At 39.9% G+C, this 26567-nt stretch overlaps 1 protein-coding gene across 5 annotated transcripts in view; it reads right to left on the bottom strand.

The window, feature by feature from the left end:
• SYTL4 (synaptotagmin like 4) overlaps window positions 1-26567 on the bottom strand; it is a 212061-nt gene that overhangs the window by 39487 nt on the left and 146007 nt on the right. For 3 of the 5 annotated variants that reach the window (XM_040467250.1, XM_040467251.1, XM_040467252.1), the window contains exon 1: window positions 12699-12826. The exons of the other annotated variants lie outside the window; for them this stretch is intronic. The gene's annotated coding sequence lies outside the window, so the exon portion shown is untranslated. Of the gene's footprint in view, window positions 1-12698; window positions 12827-26567 lie in introns of those variants that run through there. 5 annotated transcript variants of the gene reach the window in all.

Here is a 26567-nt window from a genome sequence, read left to right as displayed (position 1 = left end):
CCAAGTTGTTATTTTCCCCTAACAATGAGAAATTTATAAACTAGTTCTCAAGTTTACAAGATTCTGATTTTGGGTTTTCACCATGGTTCTTTTGCCCCTTACAATCCTTTGCAAAACAGGTTCCATAAAAGTGGAGTTTGCATATAGTGAGGCATTGAGCAGTTTTAGATATCTTAAAGATAGCCACCAGCTGATGAAGATGAAGAAAGAGGAAGAGGAGTAGAAAGCCAGTAACACTTCTAGAATGCTTACTATGGACCAAACACTTTTCTAAGCACTTCATATAAGATGGAGTCATTTAGTCCTCATGAGCATACTGTGAGGCAGATACTACATTATTATGTTTACAAATGAGGGTAGGGAGGCACATATTGAGCAAACAACTTGCCCAAGGTCATTTGTCCTATAAGTGACAGTCTGGTTTTGGAACCCAGTCTGGTTCCAGAGTCTGAGCTCTTAACCACTATGTTATACAGTCTCTTCTTTGTCTGATAATATTGCTTATACATGGTAATGTTTGGAAAAGAGACATCTTACCCTAAGTAACTGGAAAAGAGTTTTTTAAAAGTCTTCAGCTAGTAACAGATAAACATTTGAGAGGCCCTCAGTCTGGCTTACTTTCTCAGTCCCCTGACCTCCCCTCATCCAGCATTTCCCTTCTAAAGGACAGTAGGAATATATGGGGGAAGTAACTAAAATATAATGTTTCCTTAGTTCTTAGAATCACACACAGGTGGGGATAACTTCCTCCCGATTGAAACCACATGGTTACCTTTCAATGCCACCAAATTCTGGTCATAAGTGGTTTGAAGAAATTCCCACTTAAAATAATACATACTTTTCTAAAGTAAGTCCCAGAGGGAAGCTGTCTTAATACACATATTTCTCCTGCAGAGTGGTTTTTTTGGATACATGAAAATATGGTCTTATTTTCATGATTTCACACTTTTTCCTGCTCCTCAGCAACTCCAGATGTCTTAAACCTACCACCAGTTCTGGAAGGCAGATATCCATAAATATGGTACATAGAAGTAAGTATATATAAAAGATCATAAAAATGAGACCATGTGTCCAAATACCACCCTTGGCAACAGGAGAAATGCATATATAAGTCAAATTGCATTTTTCTTTCCAGCTTGCAAGACCTACACTTAGAGCTACCTCTCATATGAGCCAGGCAGTCTCATGAGAGTGCCATGAGATTGATGGGGGGCCGGGGAGGATGGCCAGTTCATCCTCTTCTCTGCCAAAGTCCCTTCCTTAACAGCTCAAAAACTTAAAAAGATCAAAAATCCCCAACTAAAAATAACCACAACGTTTTAAAATCCAGGTCATTTATATGCATAAAACATTTTTAAAGTGTGGTGAGAACCAACACGTTGTCATTCTTCATTAAGTCTCATGACTGTGTGTAACACCATTATCTTTCTTTAGTCAACAAGCTATTATAAACCATCATCCCTTCAGAGAAGACCCTCTTCTACCAGGGTCACCGATGATGGGGATTTCTAACTGAACTCTAGCTAAGCATCCAATTCTTTCTTGCAGGCCATGCACCTAAAACTCACCCACGCAGTCCCCTTAGATGAGAAATCATGATGGTTTGTGACTAATCCAGCCCATGTTCACACCTAACTGTGATTTCATGCATTTGGTTTCTTTTTTAATTTTAGGGATACTGTGACCTAGCTATGGCCACAGAAACCTTAAACACAATCAAATAACCTGTGGTTAAACTTAACTATACCTGTGGCAGACAATCTTAAGGTTTATTTAAGACCTATAATACATAAAATAAATGCTAATTTATTTCAAATAAAATAATAAATATATACATAAAATATATACACAAAAGAGTAGGTATACATGGAGAATATAAAATAAAGGTAAAATATGAATGTACTATGAGCCCTCCTTCCCTTCTAAACTGCTTAACCATAATTACTTTACATATTACATCAAATCCCCGGAACAAGATTACTACATGCATTATCAACATCTGGTCTAAGCTAGAAACAATGCCTGATATTCAAAAATACTAAAGCATAAAAATTAAAACTGCTAAAATGTTCAAATTATGCACATATATATTTGGTTTATCTTCAGTTCTGACATAGCATATGAAAGTACATTAAAAAGTTTTATGGGGGGAGGTATGCATTTTCATAATCCAGTTACTATAACTTACAATAAAGCAAGGCACTCAAAATGTCTAGATGGACTTTCCTCACCCTGTATATGTAAATATTTGACTTTATTATTAGTTCTAAGTAAAACTACACAATCAGTAATCAGCATATCAAGGAGGATGCCCTTTTATAAAAATGAATAATCTCCCCCACTAGATAGTAAGCTGGATGAGAAAAGGGACTTTGTTTTGTTCATCTCAGTATCTTCAGTGCCTAGAGCAGTGTCTGGCACATAATATTCATACAATAAATATTTGTTGATTGAATGAGCTGGCATCAAAAATATCAAATATCATATTCAGTCACACCTAAGAGTTTATCATCCAAGACTTTACTTTTCATATCATGAATTCAAACACCCTTCTGCTGCTGCTATGTCAGCTCCTTCCTGTCTTCACTTCCTTTCCTAGATAGCTTGAGTTCTAATGTTTCAACTTCACTCTGTCAATATCGTCAATAGCCCATTTTCATTGCAAATATCTGATTAAAATGTAACTCTAGAAGAGCCCAACTGTTGTGCTTTATGCCTGCACTGGAGCTACTGAGATCTACTGGGGAAAAAAAAAAACACAATCTGGTAGATTATTATCAATATGAATTCTTTGTCACCAAGCTCACCTCAACACTGCCTGACATTCCATCTATGCTTTCCTGTTCACCACAATAACTATTTCAAACCTTCCTCAAGCACTAAAAATCTCCAACCCACACCTTACCCCACTGCAACCCCTGCTCTAAACAATGACCTTTTTTGGGAATGCAAACTGTTGCAGCCACTCTGGAAAACAGTATGGAGGTTCCTCAAAAAACTAAAAATAGAACTACCCTATGACCCAGCAACTGCACTACTAGGCATTTACCCACGAGATATAGGTGTGCTGTTTCGAAGGGACACATGCACCCCCATGTTTATAGCAGCACTATCAACAATAGCCAAAGTATGGAAAGAGCCCAAATGTCCATCAATGGATGAATCGATAAAGAAGATGTGGTATATATATACAATGGAGTATTACCTGGCAATCAAAAAGAATGAAATCTTGCTATTTACAACTACGTGGATGGAACTAGAGGGTATTATGCTAAGCAAAGTTAGAGAAAGACAAATATCATATGACTTCACTCATATGAGGACTTTAAGACACAGAACAGATGAACACAAGGGAAGGGAAGCAAAAATAATATAAAAACAGGAGGAGGACAAAACAGAAGAGACTCATAAATATGGAGAACAAACTGAGGGTTACTGGAGGGGTTGTGGGAGGGGGGATGGGCTAAATGGGTAAGGGGCATTAAGGAATCTACTCCTGAAATCATTGTTTCACTATATGCTAACTAATTTGGATGTAAATTTTAGAAAATTAAAATTAAAATTAAAAAAAAAAAAAGAATGACCTTTTCTCAGGGCACCTGAGTGGCTCAGTTGGTCGAGCATCTGACTTCAACTCAGGTCATATCTCATGGCTCATGAGTTCAAGCCCCACATTGGGCTCACTGCTGTCAGCCTGTCAGTGCAGAGCCCACTTTGGATCCTGTCCCTCTCTCTCTGCCCCTCCCCTGCTTGTGCTCTCCCAAAAATAAAGAAATATTTTTAAAAAAGAATGACCTTTCCTCTTACATCACAGAAAAAATAAATGCCCTCAGACAAGTTCCCGTCACCAAATCTTTAAACCTATTTTCATCTATGTTCACTTTTTGTTCTTCCCAACTGTAATGTTCTTCCTCTTATTTCAGGGTAATCCCCTCCACTTCATTCTGGATCCTCTCTCGTCTGGCATAAAAACTTCACCCTGTAGGGACTTTGTTCCATTAATTATCCCTTTCTTCCGGGGTAGCTGGGTGGCTCATTCTGTTGAGCCCCCAACTCTTGGTTTCAGCTCAGGTCATGATCTTGAGGTTCATGAGTTCAAGCCCCACATGGGGCTCCGTGCTGATGGTGCAGAGCCTGCTTGGGATTCTCTCCCCTTTCTCTCTGCCCCTACCCCGCTTGCTCTCTCTCTCTCAAAAATGAATAAAATTAACTAAAAAACAGAATCTCGTATAAAAAATTATCCCTTCCTTCCCATCAGCTTTTAAAGACATCTAAGTCCCTCCTAAATTAAAAAAAAAAATCCATAAATCTCAACCCTTCCCCTACTACCACTCTCACTGCTCTGTAGAGCCAAATTTCTCTAAGGAATTGTCCATATTCACTACCTCCACCTCCTATCCCCAATCATTTCTTAACCCACCAAAAGAAGCATTCTAACCCACTCACCCCCTGAAATTGCTCTAAGGTCACCAGAAACCTCCATCCAGTGGACAGTAGTCAGCCTTTATCTTCCTAAATTTCTCTGGATCTTTAGCACCACTTACCACTTTTCTGTTAGATTTTTTGTTAATGTTTATTTATTTTTGAGAGAGAGAGAGAGAGAGAGAGAGAGAGAGAGCAAGCAGGCGAGAAGCAGAGAGAGAGGCAGACACAGAATTTAAAGCAGGCTCCAGGCTCTGAGCTATCAGCACAGAGCCTGACATGAGGCTTGAACCCACAAACCGTGAGATCCCGACCTGAACTAAAGTCGGATGCTCAACTGACTAAGCCACCCAGACACCCTACCACTTACCATTTTTCAATGGAGCAATTCCATTTTGAAAAACTAATGATATTCAAGTATATACACAAATACAGTAAAACCTTGGTTTGTAGGCATAATTCATTCTAGAAACATGCTTGTAATCTAAAGCACTTGTATATCAAAGTTAATTTCATGAACCACTGGCTCAGTTGTGATCATGTGACATTCAGCATCACATACTACTCATATTGCAAGACATCACTTATTTATCAAGTTAAAATTTATTAGAAATGTTTGCTCATCTTGCAGAACACTTGTAGAACAGGTTACTCACAATCCAAGGTTTTACTGTATATATCATAAGGATGCTCAGTGTTTGAATAATCAAAAAAGTTATACAATATAAACATATATCAATAAGAAACTGACTAAATAAATTATGGCATATACATATAATGGAATACTATGCCACTGTTAAAAAGAAAGAGATAATTCTATTTTTACTGACATCAAAGGCTTGCCTCAAATATTAAGTAAAAATCAATTGCAAAACATATACATGATGATTCCATGTGTATTTTGTAACATATAAGTGAAGACAGAATGGATGGATGGATGAATAGATGGAAGGAAAGAAGGAAGGAAGGAAGGAAGGAAGGAAGGAAGGAAGGAAGGAAGGAAATATTTTATATATGCATGGAAAATGTCTGGGAAGAGATATAAATTTAATACTGTTACCTCTGGGGAGTAGGATATGGAGAGAAGAACATAAGACTTATGTTTGCTATATTTTTGTTGGGTCAAGGAATAAAATGTGGCCAGATCCCTAATCACACCAACATTTCCAAGGTAGATAAGAAAGAAGTTCAAAGGAGATCCAAAGGGAATGGCCAGAGACTAAGTAAAATATATTTTATACTTTCCAGAGCTAAGGGAGGAGAGAGAGAAGGGTGGCTAATGGGTTCAAACACTGAGGAGAGATCTACTAAAAACAAGGAGAGGTAAGTAACGGAAGAAGAGCATGAACAGATAATTCTTGAAGGAAGATCAAATGGCCAGTAGATGTAACAAAGAAAAAGTTTTACTCTTACTGGTAATAACAATGCTTTCATATGTGCCTATCAATTAAGCAAATTTTTTTAAAAGACAATATTCAATTTTAAAAAGGGAAGATGTAAGAGGTACTCTCACACTTTGTTGGCAAATGTAAATTGATAAAACCTGTTAGAGAAAGCAATGTGACAATTTGATTTCTAAAAAATTAAACTTCACTGAACTTACCACAAATGCAATGAAATCACTAATTATGTGATAGTTAAACGTTTAACACATACCTCTCCTGATGAAGTAAGTTCCATGAACAAAAGGCCATGGTCTTCTTCTCCACTCTCTCTCAAGTGCCTAGCCTAAAAAACTCGCACATTGTAGGCCCTCAGTAAATCAACCCATGCTTTCTGGCAAGTTACAAACAATACTTTAAGGACACTGTTAGTAAAGCTATTCTGATGCCTGAATTAATACAGCTACAAACAAAAAATAGTGCAAGATGCCATGAAAATTTTCCATCTCTTAAGAATTACTCAAGTTCAAAGTAGAATTATATAATCACAGATATGAAAGCCACAGAGTTCCACCATTTCTATTCTATTTCTATTTCTATTTCTATTTCTATTTCTATTTCCATTTCCATTTCTATTTCTATTCTGCCAGCACTGCCCAATCTCCTGCCCTTTTATATTTCTGTCACAGCTACCCAGAAAAATCCCCCAAACTAGATCATCTACACTCTGCTTCTACACCTGGGATGATGAGTGCTGCTGGAGAGAATGGACACAGGATTCTGTGAGTAGGCATGGAGACAAATTCAAGTTATTCAAGCCTTTCTTGGCTCCCTATGATGTCGTAATCTTGATTATAGGCCTCTAAAAAGCTCCTCTTTTCATCCCTCTCAAATGCTATCCCAATCCCTCACTGCTTGCATCACATGGGACCTTCCTCAAAATCTTGTCCTTCCACAGCTCCTTCCTTCTCAACAGCTTCATGAATCCTGCCCCTTTCCCTCCTGTCTCAATGGAAGAACTATCTCCCCTTCTCTAAGGCCAGTCTTTCCACCTCTTTCAATTTGGAGCCCTCACCCTTCTGCTTCCTCAGCAATGACGTATCAAGTTCTACGCCATCTACACATAAATGGGTTCATCTCTCTCCTAAAATAAACAAAATTTACAAGATTATCTTGTTCCTTGAGCCCAACTGTCTATAAGAAACACTCTCTCCTTCCCATTGTAGCCAAGCCTTTCAAAGTGTATACCATATTCCTTATCAGTCATTTTTAGTGCTTACTCCCTAATCCTCTACAATTTGCCTTCTCTTCTCCTGCTGTACTGATGTCATCACTGATCTCCTAATTGTTAAATCTAATGAACATTTTTTTTAAGAAAGAGAGAGTGTGCACAAGTGAGGAAGTGGGGCGGGGGGGGGGGGGAGAGAGAGGGAAAGAAAGAGAGAATCCTAAGCAGACTCCATGCTCAGTGCAGAGCCCAACATGGGGCTCGACCCCACGAACGTGGGATCATGATCCCATTTGAAATCAAGAGTCAGACGCTCAACCAATTGAGCCACCCAGGCATCCCATGAACATGTTTTTTTTAAGTGTTTTATAGTGTGTTTTATCTGATTACAAGAGGGGTACACATCATGAACAAAGTTATGACATATGACAAGAGAAAAAAACTTGTACTGTGTAACAGGCTATGAATAAATACCCCTAATAAACATTGTGTTCTTACAAACAAATTAAATATATAACTCAAAAGAAAGATGTTCAAAGGATATTAAGGAGCAAGTCTCAGAAAAAATACAAATAGCTAGTATACACACAAAAATACTCAGCCTTACTAGTAATTAGAGAAATGAAAGTTAAATCAGTTAGATACCATGTTTAACCTACCAGATTAGCAAAAATCTGGCCATCCTCAGCAAGGGCATACAGAAAAGCATTCTCTGTGGTAAGAATGTAAACCTTCCTGGATGTCACTTTGGCACAGCCTATTCACATTTTTTAATGTAAATATCCTTTGACCCAACAATTCTACTAGAAAGCTATCCCATAGAATATCTGTGTGTGTTATATATATCTACATCCATTCTTGAGTACTGTGCAAATATGTTTATTGTGGCCTTGTGTTGCCTGGACTAGGGTAATAGGCAGAGAAGATGGAGACATGTGGCAGAATATATGACACAGCTGGAAGATCAGGTCAACAGGACTTGCTGATGAATTGGATATGGAGAGGTGAGAGAAGGGGAGGAATCAAGGGCAAACATAGGTTCTTGACTTGAGCAACTGAGTGGATGATGGTGCCATTTTACTGAGATGGGGAAGGCTGAGGGAAAGGGCTGGAGATTTGAGAAGAATCAGGAATCCAGTTTTGGCCCTGTTACATTTGATATCTATTTGACACCCAAGTAGAGATGTCGAATAGGCCACTGCATGTATGAGGCTGCAGCTTAGAAGAAAGACTTGGGTCACACAAATAAATGTGGGAGTGACGAGTGTATAGATAGATAGTATTTCAAGCCATGGGGCTGGATGGGTGCTTCTGGGAAGATTTTGGATGGAAAAAAGTGCATGGACTGAGCCCTAGGTCACTTCACTGTTCAGAAGCTGGGAAGATAAATTTAGGAGAAGAGGAGGCTGAGCAGACATTTTTTAATACAAATGTCAGTTTTAAAGAATTTAACACACATCACATGATAGAAAATCACACATTTACCACCCTATCAAGGACCCAACTCCTTCCAAGCCTGTCTTTTAGGGAATTCTAGCTTTTTTTTTTTTTCCTTGCTGAATATTTCAAACAACATTTAAACACAATGGTAACTTTTTTTTCTTTAATGTCACATAGTGGTTTCCTCACACTGAATAATTCTCCTAGTATAAAACTAGTCAAGTACTACACACATAGCACTCAGCAGTGTCTTTTCCATAAAGTTTATAATCCAATAGTCTCCTCATGCCTAAAAAGCTAAGGGAAACTTGAGGCCAGAAACCGAACTTGGGCCACCTTTTATTCTTTGGAGCTGCACACTTCCCCATTGCACAATAACTTTCTTCCTTGCCAAATGCCTGAAAGGCTTCGAGACATCTGAGAATCTACACCCTCTCCTCTCAGTGTTAAGTCTGCCTTCCTACCAACAAGAAGTACAGCCCCTTTACATTTTCACTTTAGAAGTTTCCATTCAGGAAAAAATAAATAAATAAAAGGAGACAAAAAATTAAATAAATAAGTAAGTAAATAAGTAAATAAATAAAAATAATGCTTATAGCTGAAAAAAAAGAAGTTTCCATTCAGAAACTTGGGCCTTAAAAAAGGAGAGGAAGTACTTCCAACTAGGTCAAAGTTGTCATCAGGAATGCAGTCTCAAAGCAAAACTCAGCAGAAGGAAAGCTGTGTGAGAACTGAGCCTGAAGCAACCTTATTGCTGTAAGGTGACAGTCTAGGGATACCTAGTTTCAGGTCCAGGAGAGCACAAAAGAGCCAATTCCTAGAATGGTACTATAATTCATTAACTGATTTAACAACTATTAGTTAAGTACCTATGATGTGCCAGGCTCTGTTATGGGTTCTGGGGTCCACTGATGAATAAAACAGACACAAATCCTGCCCACATGGAATTTACATTATGGAGGGGCAAGGGAGAGACAGATAATAAGAAAAATGAAAAAAAAATACAAAATATGTTACATTAGAGTAATAACGTAGAGAAGGAGCACAGAATGTTCAGGGATGGGGTTGCAAGTTTAAATAGGTAATTGGATAAGGCCTCGCTGAAGTGACATTTAAAAGTAGAAACTCCTAGTTCTAGGATTTAGTGCCTCAGGAAGGTGTTTTGTGTACTTTAATCCCACCACCACCAGACCTCAGGCCCTTAAAGGCCTAGTATCCCCAGCCTGGCACCAATATTTGTTAATCTCTTGTACTTAAGAGAAAGGGAGCGCCAAGAGCCAGACCTTGCCCTTAAAGAGGTTACAACCTTCTAGGGGCATCTGGGTGGCTCAGGTGGTCAAGCATCCATCTGACTTCAGCTCAGGTCATGATCTCACGGTTTGTGAATTCAAGTCCCACATGCAGTTCTATGCTGACAGCTCAAAGCCTGGAGGCTGTTTCAGATTTTGTGTCTCCCTCTCTCTGTGTCCCTCCCCACTCTTGCTCGTGACTCTCTCTCTCTCTCTCTCTCTCTCTCTCTCTCAAAAATAATAAACATTAAAAAAATTTAAAATAAAAAGAGGTTACAACCTTCCATGTGGAAAAACAACTAAGGGAGATGGTCAGGGCTTCCCTGAGGTGTAAAAAAAGTGCTCTAGGACAGGATAACCGGTAATCTGGCTTGGGGGAAGGAACTGTGTGTGTGGTAAGGTTGTCACAAAGGAAATGGCCTTAGAGCTAAATCTTGAGAGATGAATAGGAATTAAAGGCAGGAGGATGGGTATAGGTGGCAAGTTAGCTTTTCAGGAAAAAGAAACAGTTTGAGCAAAGGCCCAGAAATGGGATCAAGGAGGACATTTTCTCCTGTGGTGTCCCTGCCTAAAGGGCTCCATCCATCCCAGATAAAACAAGCACACACTCACCCTCAGGCTCTCTGGGATGGCTGCTGGGAAATCCTTATCATTTACCCCACCCTCATTTCTTCCCTAGCTAGCAGGAAAGGAAGAAGTTGAGTCAGGCACACATCCCTAGAATCCAGGGTTACCGTCTCCTAACTTCAGGATAATTACTACTGAACTGAGAGCCCCAGAAGCTTCATTAAGCCAGGTATACTCAGGGGTGGGGGCTTATAGTGGTAATGTGGCAATTGGCCCCATGTTAAAAGTGAAGTTGTCAAGAGGGTAAGAAATCAGTGAGGTAAGAGTGGCCCAAAGTCTCTGCAGCGCATCTGAGATGGAGTCAAGGAACAAAACTCATGCTTCAGCTTGGAAGAGAAATTTTTTTTTTTTAAATCATCTGGTTTGCTCTCTTTTTTTTTTTAATTTTTTTTTTCAACGTTTATTTATTTTTGGGATAGAGAGAGACAGAGCATGAACGGGGGAGGGGCAGAGAGAGAGGGAGACACAGAATGGGAAACAGGCTCCAGGCTCTGAGCCATCAGCCCAGCGCCTGACGTGGGGCTCGAACTCACGGACCGCAAGATCGTGACCTGGCTGAAGTCGGACGCTTAACCGACTGCACCACCCAGGCGCCCAGAGAAATTTTTCATCACTTAGTTCTCACCTGTGAGCTATTTGGTGTTCCTAAAATATAAGACAGCACAAGTGGTGTAACAGGGGATAGGAACACAAGTCAGATGGCTCAGTTCAGCCCCTCATTAGTTGGGTGATTTGGGGGCAAGGCACTTAACCTCTTAGTCTCCTTTCCATCCTAACATGGCTATAACTGTAGTGCCTACAACACAGAGTTATTATGAGGATTACATGAGAAAACTATGTAAAGAACTGATCACAGTACATGGCTCAATAGATTCTAACAATCATTACTAGTAGCACTAAGGGGATAAGTTCAGAGAGCATCAACTAGAATGCTACATACAGTCACCAACAAACTATCCCAGAATAGGCCTCCAAGTTTCATTTCACTGCTCTGACCTAAAGTGAGGCACCTAAAATCGTGTTACCAGAAATGTTCATCCCCTGCCAGGAGAAGTCCCACAAGCCAAGCCAGTGGTCTTTTTCTACTTGGATTTCCAACAGGAGCTTAAAAACAATTTACAACTACAACAAAAAACTTCATCAGGGCCTCAACATTGTTCTCTCCACAGCCCAGTGAGGTAAACATATTAAGTCATTAACACCTTAATATTAATGGATTTATGAGAAGTGGGGTGTGGGGAGCTGAAAGAACAGAAAACAAGACAGTTAAAAATAGGAGGTCCAGGATGCAATGAAGACCAATTTCTGTCACAAATGTACAAGGTCTAGGGTCAACGCTGCCAAAAGCAATATTCTGGAATGCTAGGTCCTCTGGTCCTGAAGAAGCCGGGTATTTACTGGGTGGAAGAGAATGTTGGCTAATGAAAAACAAATCACCTGTTCATTCACCAAAATTCTAACCAAATGATTTCATTGCCCAAAACCCAACCATCTCATTCAACTTTAGGGGCTAAAGGAACATCTGATGCTTGACAAACCATCACAGGGGATATGAGAGTTCTGTGCCCCTTCTGAGGGCTCTAGGGAACCTCTTCCAGGAGCAGATCTCCGAAGCCACCTTGAAAGGTGGCAAAATAAACCGGTTCAACTCCAGAGTACACAGCTGGGTCCCCAGCCCCAAGCGCAGAGGGAGCCCACTGACGCGGGGCTCAGCCTTTACCTCTGGCGGACCTACGGAGGCCAGAAAAGCTGACACCATGAGATCCCAGGTCCGGAAACAGTGAGAGACTGAGACCGGGCTCAATGACCAAGCGCTGAGAATGGAACCACGGAAAAGGTGACTCGACTTCTCCGACAGTGCAGTTCCCGTTTAGGAGCTCGGCCCCACCCCCGCCCCCAGGGCCAGCTCGGGAGTGGCTTCAGCTCCGGCTGGCGGGAAAAGTCGAGCCACTCTGTGCCTAGCGAGACCCGGGGGAGGCAGAGCCCAGAGGGGTACCGCTCGAGTTAGCGACAGGTGGGCCAGGGAAGGGGCCAGAAGAGGCCCGAGAGAAAGCAAACTGGCGGGGAAGGGCCGCCCCAAGCAGACGGGAGTCAAAGCGTGGGGGGTGCGGTTAAGACAGGCAGACGAGACAGAGGGAACAGGCGGTCAGCTAGGGAGAAGGAAAACTTGGGAGAGCAGAAGGGGGGGTGAGGGAAGGGTTCAGGTGCCTGAAATAGGGGTGGGGGACGCTTAGGCAGCGAAAAAGGGCAAAGGGCCTAGGAGGAGCCTGGGACCGAGAGTGAAGGGGAGGCCGCTAGCCGCGGACTTACCTGTCAACTGCAACAGGTGCCGCGAGAGGGCGAGACGTCTCAGTGCTGGACTCAGGGGAGGGCTGCTCCGCTAAGACTGCAATCCTGTTCAAGTGGGCAGCCCTACTTAGCCTCCCGGGAGGCGGAAAAAGCTGCAACTTTCCCTGGAGTGGGGAGGAGCTGGACTCTTAAAGGGGCCGTACAGCTCTCCGGGCCCTTAGTAGGGGGCCACGCCCCCGGAAAGGGTGCTCGGAGAGCCAAAGCCTTAAGTCTCTGGAAGGATGCCCTCCCAGATTAGGAAAGGGAGGTTAAGGACTGACGATAGGGGTCTAAGACTGGACATGGCCCCCTTTTTCACTCTCTCAGATGATCAATCTCCTGCGTCTTCTGCTTAGCTGAGCCAAAAGTTGTCAAACTGCCATGTACTTATAAGAAGATGAAGACCCTAGGCCATATAATTTGGGAAGATAAAATATGATACCATTCTGATCCTTTAACCTTAAGCCTTTTGTGGCAAATAAAAGTGTCCCTCTAAAATAGAAATGTTTGGTGCAAAGGATATAGACTAAATACACACACACACACACACACACACACACACACACACTTGTTTAAAACATTCAACTCACCAGTAGAAAAAAAAATAAGAGCAAATTAGAACAATAATGCGATTCTTTGGCAAAGGTTTTTTTGTTTTTTGTTTTTATAACACTTGATGACAAAGTGGTATCAAAAACAAAGCTCTTCCATAAATGCTGGCAGGAGTGTGTTTTGTTTAAAAACCCTTTAAGAAGGCATGTGAGCAATATACAGTGTATCAATAGGCTTTAAAATTTTAGATCTACCCAGTAATGGTTGATTCCTCTCCCCCTCTCTCCCTCCCTCTCTCTTACCTTCTTCTCATTAGCTATTAACCATGCTCAAGTCCCTCTCACCTGTCATCAACAATTAAACATGCTCAGGTCTGCCATCTTAAAAAAAAATCCTCCCTACACACAAGGTACTTCTCCAGCTACTCTTTATGGGCAAATTTATTGCAAATGTACTTTGCAGGTACATTTGCCATCTCCATTTTCTTCTTCTCACTTAGCAATTTGGCGTCATTCCCCCACACTCCACTCCACAGTTTTTGTTGAAACTGTGCTCAACAAAATACCCAAACAATGACTGACCTCTGTGTCAGTAAATCTACAGAAATAAATTCAAAAATAAAGGGGATATTTTTAATCGTTATCTTGCTTGACATCTCCCTTACATTTAACGCTGTTAACTATTTCCTCCTACTTGAAAGTCTTCCTGTGGCATCTATAATGCCACACTCTTGCTTTTCCTCCTACCCCTTTGCCCTCTCCTCAGAATCATTTTGTAGATTCCACTTCTGCTATCTAACCTCTGGAAGTCAGACATTCTCAGAGCTAGGCTATGTATATTGTCTCCCTAAATGATCTCTTTCACTCACTTGGTTTTAATTACTATCTATATAGCTACAACTGTAATATTATAGCTCTATCCAGACCTCTTCACTGAGCTCTGTGTTCTTGACATGTCCATTTGGACATCTTCCAGGCACGTCAAATTCAACACAACCAAAGCTGAACACACCATATTGTCTCTTAAATTTGCTCCTCCTCCAGTCTTTCCTATCTCAGTAAATGATAGCATGCTACTCAAGGCAGAAACATGACATTTAGCATAGTACCTGGCACATAGTAGGCCCTCACTAGTATTTATATAATGCATGAATAAAATTATCCTAAGGAAAACAGATGTACACAAGTTTTTTGTACAACTATGTTAATCCTAGTATTACTTAGAATAATAAAATACTATGGAAAAACCTAATGGTTCAATGGTTAAGTAAATTACAGTATAGTTATACAATGGAATATTGTTTAGCCAATAAAAAACTGAAATTTACACATAGTTTATGACAGGAAAATGCTTATGCTCTAATATTAATTGCAAGTAGGATACAACATTTAATATAAAATATGATCACAACAATTAATGAAAATGCATGAGAAAAAGACTAAAACAAAATATGCAAAATATTAGTAGTACTTGTTTCTAGGCGGTGGAACTAAATGAAATTTTGTTGTCCTCCTACTTTTTTCTGTATTTTTCAACTTTATTCTAGTATATGTGCTGCCGAAGCGAGCACGTTTTTCAACTTTATTCTAATGAGAAGTGTGCCGCTTTGATAACATAAAGAATTGTTTTGAAAAATCTTAAAAAGGAAGGGCACCTAGGTGGCTTAGTCAGTTAAGTGTCCGACTCTTAGTTTCGGCTCGGGTCATGATCTCATGGTTTTGTGGGTTCGAGCCCCGCATTGGGCTCTGCAGTGCAGAGTCTGCTTGGGATTCTCTCCCTCCCTCTCTCTACCCCTCTCCCCACTCACGCTGTCTCTGCCTCTCTCAAAATAAATAAATAAATAAAACTTAAATTTTTTTTTAAATAAAAATCTTAAAAAGTAAAGAAAAAATCATTTCAATTGTGATAGGCAAAAAAGTAAAATTTAGCCCCCAGGCTCTACCCAAAGTTTACTTCCATATTTTAGCTCTTCAGTACCCTGTGCACAGCCTGAAGTGTGAAGAAGCCACTTCAAAGAGGAAATCCTTTTGATCTGTTTAGTTTTGCCAACTCAGCCCTCAGGGCCCCTGTGCTGAACCCTAGGCCTTTGCCTGTGCTCCATCTCCCTCACCTGGCCTGTGGGAATTCAGACCAAGCACTTTTCTGCTCCTTTTTTGCAGGTGGTGGTTGGCAGGAGCTGGAAATACCCTCAGCCAGAAGGACCTCCAGAAAACATTTAGTCCAATCCCCTTATTCCTAAGCAAAACTTCCAGATAATATTTTATGTTTTTATTTCTTTCTACTTGTGCAGTTTCTCCCTTTGTATGGTCTACCTCATTAAAGAGGATGTGGAGATCTGACTCTTTTACTCTAAGACGATCTCAGTGAACCAACTGAAAATACACGGAAAGAGACAAATATAAACAGTGAACCAAAACAAAATTAGTCAGTAGCCTGTCCGCATAGACTCTGTGCTGTCCATTTCTGTTTGATCCTCCTTGCTTGCCACAAGGATTCTGCACTCAAATTCTTATAACCAAATATCATGAGGGGTCCAATGCAAGCAGACTCATGTTGTAGCATGTATCAGAATTTCTTTTTAAGGCTGAATAATACTGCATTGTACGAATACACCATATTTTGTTTATTTATTAATCTGTCGATGGGCATTTGATTTGTTTCCATATTTCAGCTATTGTGAACAATGCTGCCATGATCATTAGTGTGCAAGTATCTGTCTCTGCTTTCAAGTCTTCTGGTATATACCTAGAAGTGGAATTACTATATTAACTAGTAATTCTATATTTAGCTCTCTGGGGGCTTGCCAAGTTATTTTCAACAGTAATGCACAAAGATTCCAGTTTTTCCATATCCTCACAAAAACTTGGTGTTTTCTGGGTTTTTTTTGTTTTTGCTTTTTTATATAATAGCCATCCCTAATGAGTGTGGAGTGGTATCTCATTTTGGTTTTGATTTACATTTTCCCTAATGGTTTGTGATGTTGATCATCATTTCTTGTGTTTATTGGTCATGTGTATATTTTCTTTAGAGACATGTCTATTCAAGTCATTTGCCCATTTTTGAATTGGATTTGTTGTTGTTGTTCTTCTTGTTGTTGACTTGTAGCAGTTCCTTAAATATTCTGGGTATTAATCCTTTATCAGATATATGCTGTGCAAATATTTTCTCCCATTCTGTGAGTTGTCTTCTCATTCTTAATAGTATCTTTTGATGTGCAAAACTTTTTAATTTTAATGAAGTTCAGTTTATCTGTTATGTTGTTGTTGTCTGTGCTTTGGTATCACATCCAAGAAAAATATGCCATATCCAATATCCATGTGTTTTATTCTAATAGCTTTATAGTTTTAGCTCTATGCTTAGGACTTTGATCCAGTTTGAATTAATTTTTGCCTATGTTTTATATATGTTGTAAGGGTCCAACCAGTTTCCCAGCATCATTTGTTGGAAAGACTGTCCTTTTCACATTATCTTGTTATTTTAAATGATAAACATCAAAGGATATATTCATAGTTTTGAAAAATAATGAATAATAATAAAATTAACTATATTTTTAGACTGTATAACACAAAATTTCAGTAAATATGTGCTTATTACAAAATGTAGACATTGCAGGGCAATACAAATAGGAACTTATGGAATATTATACTATGTATAGTATGTAAGCTCCTGTCCCATACTGAAAGATTAGATTCAATGAATTGCTCGATTTTACCACATTGAGGGAGTTCTGGCTAGTACAAACTAGTAGGATAGAGATTAGATTTTCCTCAGCCCCAGGTGACAGGATGCCTCAGTATTGAGCAGTTGCTCTTTTATAAAATGTGTATAGAACAATATATCAAGGATATGCCCACTATCCAGGTTAAGAAATAAGGCATTACCACTGCAGCTGAAACCCACTGTATACAATGCTATCCTGAGGTTTTCACTATTTCTTTATTTGCCAGATTTGATCTTGATCTTTTCCATGTATATAGTTATACATTTACTACATATGTGTCTATACTTTAACAATATGTAGTACTTTACAGAAATAGTATCACTCTGTATGTACCTTCTGCAATTTGCTTTCCTCACTCACCATTATGCTTATATTTATCCCTGTTGATACATGTAGCTCTAATTCATTCATTTTTCACTGCTATAGAGCATTTCAGATTTAAAGATATTGTAACTGATATGGCTGTTCTCCTATGGATCAGGTACTTTTCAATTGTCAAAATCTTAATTCTGGATGCCAGGACAATCCCTCTATATTTCTTGTTGGGAAATAGTTTATTTTTATTAAAAACAATCAGGCTTTCTGACAAAGCAGATTTAGTACACTAGTGGTCTACAGTGAGTTTATGGTATAAAAAGTAGATTAAGTCTCTTATCATGTCAAGATTAGGGTCTCTCTGCCTCTACACTAATGACATTTTAGACTGGATAATATTTTGTTGTGGGGAGCTATCCTGTGCATTGTAGGATGTTTAACAGCATCTCTAGTCTGTACCCACTAGATGACAGAAGTGACAACCAAAAATGTCTCCAGATATTGCCAAATGTCCTTAGTTGAGAACCACTGGCCAAGATGTACTGAGCACCCATTATATGTGAAGCACTTTAGTAGGTGTATGGGGAAAAAAAAGAAAATGAATAAATACTGAAAAAAAGTCCCTTCATTCAAAGAAATATATTGAGCCTCTATTATGTGCAAAGTATACTATGCTAGACCCCAGTATTTTGGTGACCCTTTCCTTAAAGAGTTAACAGTGTATTGTGTGGAGTGGAAGGAGGCAGAAAGAAAACATCAAATTATAATACAATGTGGAAAGTATAAAGCTGGGGAGATGCACAGGATATGTGGGAGCACCTAGGAATGCTATTTACACCATCCTCGTGGTGAGTAGTCAGTGAAGGGTCCTTGGAAAATGTAATAGCTTCTCTGAATCTTAAAGGATGAGTCATACTAAGCTAGACCAAAAAGGCATTGCAGGCAGAAGAATAGCATAAGCAAAAACAAAAAGGCTGGAAACACTAAATCTACGCAAAGGAAGTACAAGAAAGTTAGCGTTGCTGGAGCATAAAGTGTAAAGAAAAAGTGATAGTAGATAGGCTAGAAAGATGGTATATTAGTGTGCTAGGCCTGCCATAACAAAGTTCCAAAAGTGAGTGGCTTAACCAAGAGAAACTTACTGTCTCTCAGTTTTAGAGGCTAGAAGTCTGAGATCAAGGTGTAGAGTTAATTCTTTCTGAGGGCCGTAAGTATATGCTCCATGACTCACTCCTAACTTCTGGTGGCCTGTTGACAATCTTTGGCATTTCTTGGCTTATAGAAGCATTGCCCTGATGTCTGCCTTCATCTTTACGTGGTGCTCTCTGTGCATGTGTCCCTGTGTCAACATTTCTTTTTATAAAGATACCAGTCCTATTTCATTAGGGCCCACCCAAATAACTTCATCTTAACTAATTACATCCGCAATGATCCTATTTCCAAATTGGAATATATTCTGAGGTACTGGGGGTTAGGACTTCACCATATGAATTTGAGGGTGGGGGACACAATGAAACCCATAACAGATGGGTAGAGATTAGAACTTCAGAGGCCTTATACATCATGTTAAGGAATTTGGACTTTATTCAGTGGCTAACTGCAACAATTCAAGGAGCCCTGGAGCTGTTATTATTGTTGACATTATTCAAATTGTTCTTCATTCTTTTTTTAGGGCTGACACTGAATATTCCACAGTTGGCTTATCCATTCATCAGTCGATGGACATTTGGGTAATATCCACATTTTGGCTATTATGAATAATGCTGATATAAACATTTATGTATGAATTTTTTTTGAACACATGTTTTCAAATCTCTTGTGTATATACCTAGGAGTGGAATAGCGAAGTCATATGGTAACTCTATGGGTAACTTTGAGGAATCACCAAACTGCTTTCCAAAGTGGCTGCACCATTTTCCATTCCTACCAGCAATGCATGAGGGTTTCAATTTCTCCACATCCCCAGTGACACCTGTCAGTACTGTTTTTGTTTTTGTTTTTGTTTTTTATCATAGACATCCCGGTGGGTGTGAAGTAGGATCTAATTATGTAGTTTTGATTTGCATTTCCATAATAAGTAATGATGTTAATAATATTTCCATGTACTTGCTAGCCATTAGGATATCTTCTTTGAAGAACTGCCTATTCAGATCCTTTGTCCATATTTAAATTTGATTATTTGTCTTTTTATTATTGAGTTATACGAGTTTTTTATACATTCCACTTATACTTTTGAGAGGAGGGAAAGTGGGTAGGGAGAAAAGGGAAGAACATTCTTAGGAAAGGAACTATCATAGAATTAGAAGCAGATGTTCACAGCAGGTTTCATTGTTTGATTCAAGAGGAGAGTCCAGGTCAGGGGAAAATGTACTAAATTGTATTGAGGCTGGGTCCTTTGTGTTTATGAACAAAAATAAGTAAGTGCTGGACTGGTTTGTTCCTTGGAGGTTGATAATGCAGGGCTAAAACTTTGAAGACCTATTCAAAGATTTATTATGAGTGGTTATTAGTTTTAATAAAAGCATCTATGGAGGAAAGAAAAACATTACATACCAGGATATAAAAGCAAAAGATAGCGTTCCTTGTTACAAAATGTACTGACTGTATTTTAGTTTTATTTTCCTTTGATATTCTAGTAATGTTTGATACTGTTGCCCTTCTTTCCTTGTTAAATTTTCCCCTCCTGTGGTTTCTGGAGCATCACAGCCTGCTGGCTCTCCTATCTCTCTGGCTATCTTTCTTAATCACCTCAAACCCCACTTTCTATGTCCACATCTTGACACTTAAGACTTAAATGTCATATTAATTTATTCAGAAGAACTCTGAGAGCACTAACATTTACTGGTGCTTGTCCTATGCACTGTTTTAGGAGCTGGGAATGCAGCAATAAGCAAAAAAAGATCTTGTACATAGTCCTCACAAAAATCCTATGATATAAATACTATTATAATTCCCATTTTACAAATAAACTGAGGCACAGAGAGGTTAAATGATTAAGTTAAGATTTGAAGTCAGACAGTATGGCTCCAGAGTCCATGTTCTTAACTAGTACTCCATATGGCCTCTTAACAATAAACAAATATATCAAATAGGACTTCCTAAGAGGTGGCCAAACTGGTATTTCAATTATCACTCTTCACCATTCAACTCCAGTCTATATAGTAGAATTCTAGAGATTAATTAGAGGAAGGAAAAGAGGATTAATTTTTTTTAATTTTTTAAAAAGTTTTTTAATGTTTATTTATTTTGAGAGACAGAGACAGAGCGTGAGTGGAGGAGGGGCAGAGAGAGAGGGAGACAGAATCTGAAGCAGGCTCCATGCTCTGAGCTGTCAGCACAAAGCCCAACACAGGGCTTGAACTCACGAATTGTGAGATCATGAACTGAGCCAAAGTCAGATGCTTAACCGACTGAGCCATCCAGGCATCCCATTTTTAAAAACATTGTAATGTTCATTTATTTTTGGGAGAGACAGACAGAGCCCAAGCGGCGGAGGGGCAGAGAGAGAGGGAGACACAGAATCTGAGGTAGACTCCAGCCTCTGAACTGTCAGCACAGAGACTGATGCAGGGCTCAAACTCACAAACCATGAGAACATAACCTGAGCCAAAGTCAGATGCTTAACCGACAGAGCCACCTAGGCACCCCAGAAAGGAGGATTTTTTAAGGGAATTCATGGGAATAAATATCACTGTGGTACCTCTCCTGTAGCTGAGCAAACAGGTCCTAATTAAACCTTTCCATAGGGGAGACTGGCATCTTACTTCCAGCTTGAAGGCTGACTATGCTACAGAAATGTTTAGGCCTGCTGTGTTGCCACTGAAACAGAAAGAGTTCATGAGAGAACCTCACCTATGTCATGTGGTGTCTGGAGAAGAAAGAAACTTGTGCTTGAGTTTAACCTGAAGAAGTCTAAAGGCAGAGGTCTGGTTGAAGTTGTTCACAGTTTCAGGGCAAAGAAAAGCATCTAGACTTCCAAGGAACTATGTTTTGTACAGGCCAGATAGTTTCCTCTGTGTGTAGATGGCAACCCAGGCAGAAGAATGAGGAGCTCATGAGAAGACAGTTGTGTGGAGTGAAGCGGTCTCTAAAGAAACAACAAAAGTAGGAAGATGGCGGCGAAGGATGACACTGGGCTCACCTCGTGCTGCTGATCACTTAGATTCCATCCACATCTGCCTATATAACCCAGAAAACCTCCAGAAGACTAGCAGAACGGACTCTCCAGAGCGAAGCGTAGAAAAGAGGCCCATGGAAGAGGGTAGGAAGGGCAGAGAGACGGTGTGTAGTACACGGACTGGCAGGAGGGAGCTGGGGCTGTGGAGGGGCACCCGCCTGGCAAGGTAGAGCCCCAGAAGTCTGGCTTGCAAAAGCAGAGTGGCCGGACTCTGTGAGTTCTGACAGCCAGCTGGACTCTGTGAATTCTGACAGCCAGCTGGACTTAACATCTGGAATGTTAAAAGTCAACAGCTCTGCTCTCAGAGAGTGGGGAGGGTGAGAGGAAGCCGGGAGGGAGAGGTGTTGAGCCCCAGAAGACAGAACTCAGCTTGGCAGGGGGGAAAAAAGGCCCTGGCAAGCGCCATCTCCCTCACCCATCCCCCAGCCGAAATTCCAAAGGGAACCAGTTCCTGTCACCGAACTTGCTTGCACCGCGCAAACGCCCAATGCTGTGCTTCTGTGGATCCATCCCTCCAACGGGTCTGCCTCCTTCCCGGTGCCACAGGGCCCCTCCCGCAAGGGACCACCAATGACAAAGCAAGCTAAGCCTGCCCCTCCCACCCCTGTGCACCAAGTGGATCCACCCCGGCTAATACGCCAGATCCCATCAAAGCAGCATCACAAGCCTGGCAATGTGCAAGTAGCCCAGACAGGGGCCACACCACTCCACAGTGAGTCCTGACCCTGGGAGAGGTGAAGATAAGGTACAAACAAGTCAGACTGTGGCCCCAGTGGTGGGCTGGGGGCAGACATCGGGTCTGACTGTGGCCCCACCCACCAACACATGTTACTCCAGACAGCACAGGGGAAGTGCCCTGCAGTTTGGAGCCACCACAGCGATTACCCAAAATGATGAAACAGAAGAACTCTCCTCAAAAGAAACTCCAGGAAGTAGTGACAGCTAACAAATTGATCAAAAATGATTTAAGCAATATAAAGGAACAAGAATTTAGAATAATAGTCATAAAATTAATCGCTGGGCTTGAAAAAAGCATAGAGGACATCAGGGAATCTATTGCTACAGAGATCAAGGGACTAAGAAATAGTCATGAGAAGCTAAAAAATGGTATAAATGAGCTGCAAAATAAAATGGGGGCAACCACAGCTCAGATTGAAGAGGCAGAGGAGAGAATAGGTGAATTAGAAGATAAAATTATGGACAAAGAGGGAGCTGAGAAAAAGAGACATAAAAAAATCCAGGAGTATGAGGGGAGAATTAGAGAACTAAGTGATGCAATCAAACAGAACAATATCCGTATCATAGGAATTCCAGAAGAGGAAGAGAGAGAGAAAGGGGCTGAAGGTGTACTTGAACAAATCATAGCTGAGAACGTCCCTGATCTGGGGAAGGAAAAAGGCATTGAAATCCAAGAGGCACAGAGAACTCCTTTCAGAAGTAACTTGAATCAATCTTCTGGACCATATATCATAGTGAAACTGGCAAAATACAAGGATAAAGTGAAAATTCTGAAAACAGCTAGGGATAAACAGGCTCTAACTTACAAAGGGAGACCCATAAGACTAGTGGCAACTGGCACAAGAACAGACACTCAGATCAATGGAATAGAATAGAGAACCCAGAAATGGTCCAACAAATGTATGGGCAACAAATCTTTGACAAAACAGCAAAGAATATCCAGTGGAATAAATACAGTCTCTTCAGCAAGTGGTGCTGGGAAAATTGGACAGCAACATGCAGAAGAATGAACTTGGACCACTTTCTTACACCATACACAAAAATAAACTCAAAGTGGATGAAAGACCTCAATGTAAGACAGGAAACCATCAAAATCCTCAAGGAGAAAGCAGGCAAAAACTTCTGTGATCTTGCCCCCAGCAATTTCTTACTCAACACGTCTCCGGAGACAGGGGAAACAAAAGCAAAAAATGAACTCCTGGAACCTCATCAAAATAAAAAGCTTCTACACAGCGAAGGAAACAATCAGTAAAACTAAAAGGCAACCGACAGAATGGGAGAAGATATTTGCAAATGACATATCGGACAAAGGGTTAGTATCCAAAATCTACAAAGAACTTATCAAACTCAACACCTAAAAACCAAATAATCCAGTGAAGAAATGGGCAAAAGACATGAATAGACACTTCTCGAAAGAAGACATCCAGATGGTCAATGGGCACATGAAAAAATGCTCAACATCACTCATCATCAGGCAAATACAAATCAAAACCACAATGAGATATCACCTCACACCTGTCAGAATGGCTAGAATTAACAACACAGGCAACAACAGATTTTGGTGAGGATGCAGAGAAAGAGGATCTCTTTTGCATTGTTGGTGGGAATGCAAGCTGGTGCACTCACTCTGGAAAACAGAATGGAGGTTTCTCAAAAAAATTAAAAATAGAACTACCCTATGACCCAGCAATTGCACTACTAGGCATTTATCCAAGGGATACAGGTGTGCTATGTCAAAGGGATACATGCACCCCCATGTTTATAGCAGCACTATCCACAATAGCCAAAGTATGGAAAGAGCCAAAATGTCCATCAATGGATGAATAGATAAAGAATATGTGGTATATATATACAATAGAGTATTACTCGGCAATCAAAAAGAATGAAATCTTGCCATTTGCAACTACATGGATGGAGTTATTATGCTAAGTGAAATTAGTCAGTCAGAGAAAGACAAAACACATATGACTTCACTCATATGAGGACTTTAAGAGACAAAAAAGATGAACACAAGGGAAGGGAAACAAAACATAAAAACAGGGAGGGGGACAAAACAAAAGAGACACATAAATATGGAGAACAAACAGAGGGTTACTAGAGGGATTGTGGGAGGGGGGATGGGATAAATGGGTAAGGGGCATTAAGGAATCTACTCCTGAAATCATTGCTTCACTATATACTAATTAGGATGTAAATTTTTAAAAATAAAAAATAAAGTTAAATTACAAAAAAAAAAAAAAAAAGGACTAGTGCCAGACCTAACCACTGAAACTTGGCAGGCCAGAAAGGAATGGCAGGAAATCTTCAATGTGATGAACAGAAAAAATATGCAGCTGAGAATCCTTTATCCAGCAAGTCTGTCATTCAGAATAGAAAGAGAGATAAAGGTCTTCCCAAACAAACAAAAACTGAAGGAATTCATCACCACTAAACCAGCCCTACAAGAGATCCTAAGGGGGATTCTGTGAGTGAAATGTTACAAGGACACAAAGTACCAGAGACATCACTACAAGCATGAAACCTACAGACATCACAATGACTCTAAACACATATCTTTCCATAACACTGAATGTAAATGGACTAAATGCTCCAACCAAAAGACATAGGGTGTCAGAATAGATTAAAAAAAAAAACAAGACCCCTCTATTTGTTGTCTACAAGAGACTCATTTTAGACCTGAGGACACCTTCAGATTGAAAGTAAGGGGATGGAGAACTATCTATCATGCTACTGGAAGTCAAAAGAAAGCTGGAGTAGTCATACTTATATCAGACAAACTAGACTTTAAATTAAAGGCTGTAACAAGAGATGAAGGAGGACATTATATAATAATTATAGGGTCTATCCATCAGGAAGAGCTAACAATTATAAATGTCTATGCTCCGAATGCGGGAGCCCCCAACTATATAAAACAATTAATCACAAACATAAGCAACCTTACTGGTAAGAATGTGGTAATTGCAGGGGACTTTAATACCCCATTTACAACAATGGATAGATCATCTAGACACAGGATCAATAAAAAATCAAGGGCCCTGAATGATACATTGGATCAGATGGACTTGACAGATACATTTATAACTCTGCATCCCAAAGCAACAGAATATACTTTCTTCTCGAGTGCACATGGAACACTCTCCAAGATAGATCACATAATGGGTCACAAAACAGCCCTTCATAAGTCTAAAAGAATTGAAATCATACCATGCACACTTTCAGACCACAATGCTATGAAGCTTGAAATCAACCACAGGAAAAAGTCTGGAAAACCTCCAAAAGCATGGAGGTTAAAGAACACCCTACTAAAGAATGAATGGGTCAACCAGGCAATTAGAGAAGAAATTAAGAAACATATGGAAACAAATGAAAATGAAAAGACAACAACCCAAACGCTTTGGGATGCAGTGAAGTCAGTCCTGAGAGGAAAATACATGGCAATCCAGGCCTATCTCAGAAACAAGAAAAATCCCAAATACAAAATCTAACAGCACACCTAAAGGAACTAGAAGCAGAACAGCAAAGACACCCCAAACCCAGCAGAAGAAGAGAAATAATAAAGATTAGAGCAGAAATAAACAATATAGACTCTAAAAAAACTGTAGAGCAGATCAATGAAACCAAGAGTTGGTTTCTTGAAAAAATAAATAAAATTGAAAAACCTCTAGCCAGGCTTCTCAAAAAGAAAAGAGAGAGGACCCAAATAGATTAAAATCATGAATGAAAATGGAATTATTACAAGCAATCCCTCAGAAATATAAGCAATTATCATGGAATACTATGAAAAATTATATGCCAACAAACTGGACAGCCTGGAAGAAATGGACAAATTCCAAGCACCCACACACTTCCAAAGCGCACACAGGAAAAAACATAAAACGTGAACAGACCCATAACCAGTGAATAAATTGAATCGGTTATCAAAAACCTCCCAACAAATAAGAGTCCAGGACCAGATGGCTTCCCTGGGGAATTCTACCAGACGTTTAAAGCAGAGATAATACCTATCCTTATCAAGCTATTCCAAGAAATAGAAAGGGAAGGAAAACTTCCAGACTCATTCTGTGAAACCAGCATTACTTCGATTCCTAAACCCGACAGAGAACCCGCAAAAAAAGAGAACTACAGGCCAATATCCCTGATGAATATGGACACAAAAATTCTCAACAAGATACTAGCAAATCAAATTCAACAGCATATAAAAATAATTATTCACCATGTTCAAGTGGGATTCATTCCTGGGCTGCAGGGCTGGTTCAACATTCGCAAATCAATCAATGTGATACATCATATTAATAAAAGAAAAGAACCATAGGATCCTGCCAATTGATTCAGAAAATCATTTGACAAA

The sequence above is a fragment of the Herpailurus yagouaroundi genome, unplaced genomic scaffold (assembly GCF_014898765.1).
Source record: "Herpailurus yagouaroundi ecotype Mexico unplaced genomic scaffold, PumYag 67383, whole genome shotgun sequence".
Lineage (NCBI taxonomy): Eukaryota > Metazoa > Chordata > Mammalia > Carnivora > Felidae > Herpailurus > Herpailurus yagouaroundi.
This window is presented reverse-complemented; position numbering and strand designations above follow the sequence as displayed.